The sequence below is a fragment of the Cavia porcellus genome, unplaced genomic scaffold (genome assembly GCF_034190915.1).
Source record: "Cavia porcellus strain 051 isolate PalLab524CR breed Dunkin Hartley unplaced genomic scaffold, mCavPor4.1 scaffold_6, whole genome shotgun sequence".
NCBI classification, from domain to species: domain Eukaryota; kingdom Metazoa; phylum Chordata; class Mammalia; order Rodentia; family Caviidae; genus Cavia; species Cavia porcellus.
This window is the reverse complement of record NW_026947489.1, coordinates 1,000,685-1,010,084: the sequence shown is the minus strand read 5'-3', so window position 1 is coordinate 1,010,084 and position 9,400 is coordinate 1,000,685. Positions and strand designations below refer to the sequence as shown.

The following is a 9,400-nucleotide window of genomic DNA, read 5'->3' as shown; positions in this document are numbered from 1 at the left end:
GACCTGTCCTGAACCAGTTCCTGAATGAATTGGGTTTGAAAATGGCCGCAAATTCTCAGACATTTACCTCATCCAAAGGTGGTGTGTTCTCTTCCTGGGATAGAGGGACCTCCTGTTTTTAGGGTTTCCAAGCCTTCAACTTGGAGGCTGAGGGAGAGAAGGCAGCACAGCCTCTGTGGGTCTCTCCTAGAATGCTTGTGTGCTATGTGAACAGGGGCTGGGAGACAGCAATGCCCAGGAAGCCCAGCTCTTTGAATAAACCCAGCCCAGACCTCATCAAGCAGCCCAGTGCCAGCCCCTCCCTGAGGAGCCCTGAGTGAGCCCTGAGGAGCCTGCCAGGCAAGGCTGCTCAGCTCACGCCAGAGGGGACTGCATTCTTGGGCTGGCCTGAACATCCTTTGGGGGTGAGTGTTAGATGTCGGTACACAGAGAAGGCAGAGCCAAAGCAGTTTAGAACTTTTTTCAAGGTCGCAGCAGTAAGGAAAACCTGACCTAGGGACCTCAGAGCAGGGCTTCTATTCTGCATTCTCAGAATGAGTTGTGACTGTGTTCTCAGGGTGTGGCCCTCACTGTGACTTTGGGGTCCGGCTGTGAGAAGCCCGGAGTCTTTCCCTTCACTACATGGAACCCCTCGCATGGACTGCTGCACCGTCATCCACCTTCGCACAGCACTTGGGTCCCTGGAGTTAGATCAGGATCACGCAGCAGAGGCTGCCGAAGACGGGAGTGTGGGGCTTCACAGCTCAACAGACCCCTCTCCTGGCTGCCTGCCACCTGGCTCTCAGGGAAGTAGCCACCTTCCCCTCTCCCCAGTGGCTGTGTCTCCACCTCCAAGACTGCACCCCTGCTGTGTTGGGTCTGAAGGGCTGCACCCTGGCACCTGCCCACAGACACAGCCCTTGGTCCCCATGACCCAACACACGGTCTGGCTCCCCCACCTGCCTGGCCTCTGTCTTTACCTGAGCAGATAAGATAATGCCCAGTCCTAACCCTCAGCATCTGTGAATGTGACACTGTTTGGGCAAATAGAGTTTTTTCAAATATAATTAAGGCTCTTGAGATAGACCTATTGGCTTTAGGAGGGGCCTGGTGCTTTTAGAAGGGTGAAGAGAGGGAGATGTGAGACACAGTGGTGGAGACCACATGCAGAGGGAGGCAGAGATGGGCGCAGCATTGCCACCAGCATAAGGCACGTGGAAGACGCCAGGAGTGGCCTGGTGATGCTGGGGGCCTCTAGAAGGAACCAGCTACAGAAACCCTTTGCCACTGAGCCTCTGGCTCCAGAACAATGAAGATTTGTTTCTGCACTTAAACTACCTTCCTGTAGGCACATGTGCCACACAGTGTGCGTGGGGAAAGTTCACTCCACCTCGTCTCAGGGGTAGCAAGGTGACAGCTGCAGGATAGTCCAGGGCAGGAGGTCCCCAGGGAGGGAACTTGGAGACTGATGTCTTAGTCAGCTCCCCAGGCTGCATGCCTGGTCCTCTTTTCAACTCTCAGGAGAGCCTTCTGGCAGTGGCGTCCATCCTGCTGTACCTGGGAATCAAGGACAGAGTCTGAGGAACAGGCCCTGAGTGCCTCTCTCCTGATACTGGGGCAGCCAGAAGGGCTGGGCCTGCAGACGGCTTGGGGTCATGGCATCGAGGTGGCTCAGGACAGAGGGAAAAGGGGCACGGCCTTGAGCAAGGCTTTCCAAACACACACAGGCTGCACCCCAAGAAATCCTGTGAAAGCAGAGTAGCTGTTTGAGTAGTTAAAAAAGAACATGAACTTATTCTGTAACTACAGGCTAGTGAAGCCCAAGAAATGCAAGACAGTGAATATGTCTGCAAGGTCCACAAATAGCTAAGAAGCAGCATCCCAAAATAGCCACGAGGGTCATGCCGGGAGCTCAGTGTCGGGGACAGCCGCAGCCGCCCTTCCATCTCCTGCTCCCCCACCCCTCCTTTCTCCCCAACCTGCCACCCCCTCTCCTCCCTCCCCTTCCCTCAGTTTTTTCTCATCTCCTCTGTCTCTCCCTCTATTTCCAGACCCCCTGGATCCTCTGCAGGCCGAGGCCCCTTCAGGTGCATCTCCCAGGGTCCTGTAGCAGCAGCCGCAATAATGAATGGGATTCCTGCAAGCTGTGGTTCCCACCACCAAGGTCGTACTGCTGGCAGAGCTGGGTGACTCGAACTCACCGTCTAGCCTGGCATACTTCTGAGAGTAGTGGCTTCACAGGGCAGGACGTGGGAGCCACGACCATCCCCTGAGGGCCAAGACATTTGGTCGCCCAGCTCTGAAAATTGCTGAGAGTCTCATTAGGCAGAAGAGAAAGTCACATGGTCAGCAGGAAAAGATGGGGTGTGCTGCATAACTGGGGAGATACTTGCTGTCCCACTCAGGGGTAGAGTATCAGCTGAGAGCTCACCGTAAGGTTTTGATATGAAGCCAAAGGACTAGTTTGTATTCCCAATGATTAAAGCATCAATGATTAAAGTATCACATCAACAAGACAAAAAAGAATAGACGCATACAAGGCAGGTGTGATAGTACACATTTGTAATCTCACTAGGGAAGCTGAGGCAGGAAGGTTGCTGCAAGTTTGAGGCCATCCTGGGCTACACAGTAAGTTCAAGGCCAGCCTAAACTACGTAGTGCTACCACGTCTCAAAAAACCAAAACAAATAGAAACACACAATTACATCAACAAGTGGGAAAAGATTTTTCATAAAATCCTGTTACTAATAAAAAAAATGTACTCTATGAGTTAAGATTAGAACAATGTTTTCTTAACATAATTAAGGTGTCTATCTCAAAATACTAATCACAACATTAAATTTAATGAGCATTAGGATAGTTACCATTAAAATGAGAACCAAGGAGCTCTTCTGTCCCTTTGTAATGAACCACTGTTCTGGAGGTCCTAGTTCATGCAGTAAAGAAAACAAGACAAAATTATGAGAGAGCACAAAGTTACACTCATTGTTCAGGCAGTACCATTTCCCACCTGGAGGAGAGACATTAGGTTTTATAATAGAGAACTATTATAAAATGAACATATAAATATCAACAACATCTTTAATTATTATCTATAGGCAGTTAGAAAATATGATGGAAATATATATATTTGATATGAATATATTTGTATACATAAACACACATTTGTGGATGTATTCTTATTTGAAAATGGGCATTAATAAAACTATATTTTTTTAAAAGAAGAAGTTATAAAAAGACATCCTGACTTCAGTAATAAGTAAAGACATAAAAATGTGATCCAAACACATCAGATTTGATGACCTCCCAAATTACATTATAAATTTGATGATTTCAAATTTGGAAGCTTCTTTATTTTAAAGAATCTTACTGTGTAGCCCAGGATGGCCTCAAACTTGCAGCAACTTTTCTGCCTCAGCTTCCCTAGAAATATCTTGCTTCTTAATAAATAAAAGTAATCTGACAAAAAAATATACAAGACCTTTAAGAAAAAAAGCTAATATTCATTGAAAAACCTAAAAGAAGACTTTAATAATCACAAATATGGGGCATTTTCTTCTGGAGGCAGAAGCTGATTTTGCAAAGATTTTCTTAACCTCACAAGAAATGACTACACTTTACAACAATTGATTTTTCTACTGGAAGGTTTTGTGAAGGAACACAGGCAAGTGAAGATGCGGGAAGAGGCGAGTCAGGCCACTCCTCAGAGCCCAGCGCAGTGGCTGTGAGCCTCCCTAGTGGGGCTGCAGCTCTCAAGGCCCTGCTCGCCCACCTGAGCTTCCCACTGAGCCCTAATTACTCGCCAGAGATAGAGAGACACCAAACTTTGGCACCAACTGCTTTTCAAAGTGGTGGGCACTTGAACCTGACCACTGTTTTTGGGCTGGCTGTTTTTGCCTTCTGATAAAACTTCCCAGATCAACCCCGGAATGAGCAAGAACCCAGCCTGTGCAGGGAACCAGGCTTGCACTGGGCCATGCTGGGCACTGTGGTGAGTGTCGGACCCTGAAGAGCAGGCCAAGGCTAGGGAGGAAACGATGGGCCGCTCTGGCCAGCCCCACACTGGGAGGGCCCCGGCATGACTTTCCAGCTGACCCTCCCCTGCCATGCAACCGAGCAGGCAGTGTCAGAGGCTGCACCGTGGATGTGAAGTCTTTGCCCGTTTCCTGCCAGCTCTGGTGGATGATCAGTCTGTGAGACTGAAAAGCCAGTCGTGGGAAGCCACCACAGTCCTGGAAGCATGAGCCACTGCAGGATGGCCAGGCCCACACTGACCACGCTGCCGGCCACCAGAGTTGCCATTTCATAGTAAGATCAGCAGCAAGATTCCCAGTGGGCCCTGCAAAGCTCCCAACTTTGTTACTCTGAGAGTAGCACAGGTGTCCCTCCTTTTAGTCACACCAGGTGACAGTCCCAGAAGGCATGGCATCGCTGGAAGGTGCAAAGCTGCGTGCTCCGTGGGTGCACCTGCAGCTCATGTTCCAGTGAACATCTGTTTACATTCACGACGGACTCATCTGTTTTGAGCTGCGCACCGCAGCTGATGCTTGAGAAGCTGTTCATGCCTCTCCATGAGGCTGAGATCCAGTGGAAGGCACCCCTTTGGCAGTGTGGAAGCATCTCCAAAATATGCCAGCAAGGCCCCTCACCAAGGGCTCAGCCCGAGAAGCCTCCTGTTCTGCACACAAAGCAGGGCCCCTAGAAGCCAGCACTTCCCACTTTGGAGGGGATGCTGTTTTCTAAGGTTACCTTGGAGCCAGACACCAGGTGGAGTGGGGGGACCATGACGCTGCTGTCACACCCTGCCCTCCTCCTCACTCTCCTTTGCCCCCTGCCACTTCCTAGCCTGGGGAAACTTGTCCTCAGTGTCCTGTCTGCTCTCTACCTGGGGCTCCTCTCCTCTGATCCACTCCAACATGTTGCAGCTCACCCCCCCCACTCAGATGCTACCGTTGCCTTTCCAAAGAAGGGAGGGGGCACCAAGAGGTGGCTGAGATCAGAGAAGGAGGGACCTGGGCCTTCTGTTAACATCTCCACCTCCTGCATGGCGAGGCTTCCAGAAAATTCCCTGGTTTCAGTCCTGCACCTTCTGGATGGTTGCTTTGACATCTATGGCTGTACTGGAGTCTTGCACCAACCACGGATTTGTACTTGGACCAATTATAGGCCTGCAACTGCCATCTAAGCAGCAATCTCCTGCCACTTCTCTGGTTAGTCTAGGAAATTCCCTCCAGCATAGTGACCTCCCTGGTAAAGACTCAATCTGGTGTTCCTGTAAATCTGGTAGTGATTTATTTCTCTGGTAGTGTGGTCCCAAAATTCCATAAAATTTGCTTGAGACTATTATCCTGAGTAGTGTGGGCAGAGCAGTCAGCTCAAAAAAAAGAGCAATAAACACTAAGATCTGTCACACAGAGAAGCTCCAGAAACCAGCAGCCAACACAGGTCAGCAGCTGAGACCACATGCATTGAACACATTATTCACACGAAGCTGTGACTGAAGTTTAAACAGTAACTTCCAGCACTTCTGCAATGAAGAGAGATTTGCCCCGTGAATCAAAAAGAGAGGGACTGTGCGTGCTGCATTTGGGGGCAGTACTCATGAGTCTAGCCAGCATCAGTCCTCACCGGTGGGACCTTGGAACCGGGCTAGGAACAGGTTCCATCTGCCCTGTGGCTTGTGACCTTGCAGTGGGGGAAGGAAGCCACCGTGAGGCTGTGACACACGGTCCCTGGATCTGCTGGGATTTCTCATTGTAAGGGATGATTGTCTCTCTCCTTGGCCATCCACATAACAGAAGGACCAGACCCTGGCAGCTCAAGCGAATGCGTGCTTTGTCTCAGCAGGTTCCTGGGGCACAGTGATGTGTGAACCACATGTTGAACTTCTGAAAATTGATTGTTAACACCCCAAAAATACCCCTAGCTGTTCCCATGTAAACCTGGCTCACTCCAAAACACTTGGAGATCTCAAATAGCCCCACACCATTTGTCTTAACTGTCACTGTGAATGTGATTCTCAGAGGCCACTGCATTCAGAGCTAGCCAAACTACCCATGGCTAACACTGCGTGGCTCTCTGTGCCCCATATGGTGCATGTCATCCGTGGACCTGAGTATCACAGAACTGCAGAACCCATTTCAGCTTCTTCCTCTGCCTCTGCCTCTGGCCTCTGAGCAGCTTACCCAAGGTATATGACTGGAACAAATGGAGACCAAAGCTGGACACAGAGGCTGCTAGACTGCTATTAATCAGGAGTACTAGTGGATGATTAGAGACCCAACTCCCTTCCCTTATTTAGCAAGCTCAGTAAATTAGTTTGAAATTCACTAGAGATACATTTCATCCAGATTCGTTAGGTAATAAAATGACAACCATATGAACATGCTGGAGAAAGGTATAATTACACGATCAGGTTGACTGGAAATAACTCTACAACTCTAACCAAGGACTGCTAACAACATCTGACACCAGGAAGGAGAGAAAGCCACTACACAGACTCCTCTGTGACTTAGAGTAGACAGAAGGGAAGCTCGTCTCCTCTTTGGATGCTCCGAGGCTGACACAGACGGAGGAGCAGATCGAGGCGCGGCACTGAGAATGAGTGCGTGGCTCCGAGCTGAGCCAGGCCCCGGCCACACCACCTGCTAGCAAATTACTTCTGAGAAATCACTTGGGCCCTGACAGTTTGCTCACACACTCAAATCAGTCTTCCTCATTAAAACTACGGGCAGATTATGAGGTGCCATGTCTTCAGAGTGCTGGAGAAGAGTCGGTATTCAGCGCAGCCACCATCACTCAGCGTCAATATCTGTAGCCAGGACATCAGAGTCTTCGACATTTCAGCAGGCAGGAATAGACCGCATGCTTACCCCAGGAGAATCTGAGATGGGTCACTCATTAAGGGGTAGATTTCCAAAGGTGAGGTCAAGCTTCACAGGATGCTAAAGGCAGTGCTGTAACTCAGGGTCCTGACAGCAGAGCTACTTACGCCCGTCAGGACAGGGAATCATGCCTGGGAAGCCACTTACAAGGACAGCCGTGCTGCATGGAGGTAACCCTGGTGGGGAGAGAGGATAAGCTCCCAGCAACCCTGGCTGGACCTGGCAAAAAGCCTGAGGGTCTAGAAGGCTCGCCCTGTGGCAGCTTCAAAAGCAGAAGCAGCACCAAGTGGGAAGGAGGTGACAGTGTCTCAGGCACAGGAAGATGTGAGGCTCAAATGTGTCACCCTGAATGGGGACAAAAGTAAACCCTTGCCTGCAGCTGTCAACTACACACAAGACCACAGGCACTTGTCATAACAGTGGCACCCAGACGCCCCTTTTCAGGGAGTTTGGTCAGCTACAATTCAAGGTCACCTGCTCACATTTCTGGCCAAATGCAGGGACTGTGACTATCTCCAAGGCCACAGCAGCTATACGTATCTAGAGCACAGGAAATGCCTGAGAAGAGGACCTCAGTGGCCTGGGAGACCTGCTCAGTGGACACATGTTGTATGCATGAGCACATTGGCTCACTGAAGCACAAGGTGATGGTGTCACAGATGTGCCAGGGATTGTCTTCAGAGTCCGCTGTTGACAGAGGATAGTTTGGTGGGCAGCAGCAGCATGGGACCCTGTGACAGTGTATGTTGAAGGCTGGAGAGAAGATTAGGAGACCTTGCTGTAGACAAGAATAACCAATGCATCATGTATCATGGGATCCTGGCCCTTCAAGCCAAGTTACCAAGAGAAAGACGACCTTACGGTTCCCAAGAACCCAGGGCATCCCAGGGGCAGAGTGCGGGCAGGGAGGCTGAGAAAAAAGGATAGTGGCAGCCAGCCTTCCCTTGGCATCACTGCTTGTGGCTGGGGACACTGAGGGCAGGTGCATACCAGGTCCTGCCTTGTTCAGGGCAGGGTGCCCCAAGCCATCTTCCCATCTTCCAGAAGGGAGCCACATGGAGGTGTGGGCGAGGGCATGTGTGGATGCTGAGCACAGGAATGCAGTAGAGAAGTATGTGGGCAGGGTGCCTCATGTGAGGGCTCCATCACCAGGGCAGGGGAAATCCACACAGTGGGTGGTGGGCAGTTTGAGGCTGCTGAGTTGACACTGGCAGGCCTGGACTCAGTCCTGCTCCTAACCCACCACGTGGCCACACATCAGCCTCTCAGCCATACGCCACCAGCAACATCTCGGGAAGCAGAAACCTCCGGAAGCTCAGGGGTCACCTTCAGGGAGTCTTCTCCCCATGAGTCCTGCACACTCAGGCGAGTGAGCCCAGTACCCAGCCTGACCTTCAGCAAGCTTTCGAACCAGGGCCAAGTCACTGAACACTTTGAGCCTCTGAGTCTGCGACTGTGGCCTCCTTCCACAGGGTTCTGAGGAGCAAACGAAGTGGCCATGGAGCAGACGTCGGGGTAAGAGTGCCTGTCCTCTTCCTTCTCTATGCCTCTTTGATGCTTTGCAGAGGAGTCGACAGGGGCCACCTCACTCAGCAGCCGCAGGGGCTCTGGCAAGAGAGGCCTGAGTCCAGCTGGGATGACCACCAGGGTCTGACAGCTGGGCGGTGGCCTGGAACCGCCCAGGTCTGAGTCCCCTTTGCGAAGTTCCCTTTGGGTAAGAAAGTCCAGCCAAGCTGTCCCCCACCCCCGGCTGGGCAGCCTCCCTAGAACTCCCTCGTTTCCTTAGGGATTCGAGGACTTCACCGTCCTCAGCCATGACCTGTCTCAGCCCACAGCCCCGGCTCACCTGGAGGCAGACGAGAGAGGCCGCGCACGGGCAGGCGGAGGCGCAGGCACCTTCCGCCCGCATCCCGGGCAGCGCCTCGGCCGGACTCCGCGGACCGGGAGGGAGAGCGACAGCGCGCCCCCTGCGGAGCCCTCGCCCGCCACCAGGGGGCGCCCGCACCCCGCCTTAGCCCGGAACCGCCCTGCGCCCAGGGAACTGGGGCGGGCACCTAATCGGGGGCCGCGGCGGGCTTCCCGGTTGCCCTGGCGACTGGGCTCCTTCTCCGTCCGGTAGCACAGCACAGAGGGGCGACGCTGGCTCCCGGGTGGGTGGGAGTCCTGGGAGCAGACCCGGCCCTGGCCAAGACCCGCGCGTGCGCCTTCGGGCTGGCCCCTTCCCCCGGCGGTGCCGGGCTGTGTGCGAGTGTGCTCCACGCCGGCTCCCTGCGTGTGGGCCCCACAGCTCCTGCCCACTCCCGCCCAACCGTCTCCTAGCGACCGGCTGGAGCCCCTCCCCACAGAAACCCCCTCCACCCAACCCCGGAGAGCTCAGCCTGCAGTGAGCGAGGACGTGGGTGGCGATGGGCATCGCCGCAGCCCGGCTGCTTTCAGCCCTCAGGGTCCCCACAAGGGACACAGCCACCCCAGGCCCCAGTGAAAGTGCATCCTTCTCTCCGGAGCACAGGAGGTGAGGGCCGTGTGAGCCGTGGACT

The 9,400-nt window shown here is 52.8% G+C and overlaps 1 long non-coding RNA gene across 1 annotated transcript; it reads right to left on the bottom strand.

The window, feature by feature from the left end:
- Positions 1-444: 444 nt before the first annotated feature.
- On the bottom strand, positions 445-9,132 carry LOC134476340 (uncharacterized). The gene is made up of 3 exons (XR_010047881.1): positions 8,710-9,132; positions 2,844-2,905; positions 445-1,536 (listed from the first exon to the last, which is right to left on the bottom strand). It is a non-coding gene; the product is annotated as an uncharacterized LOC134476340 (long non-coding RNA).
- Positions 9,133-9,400: the final 268 nt, after the last annotated feature.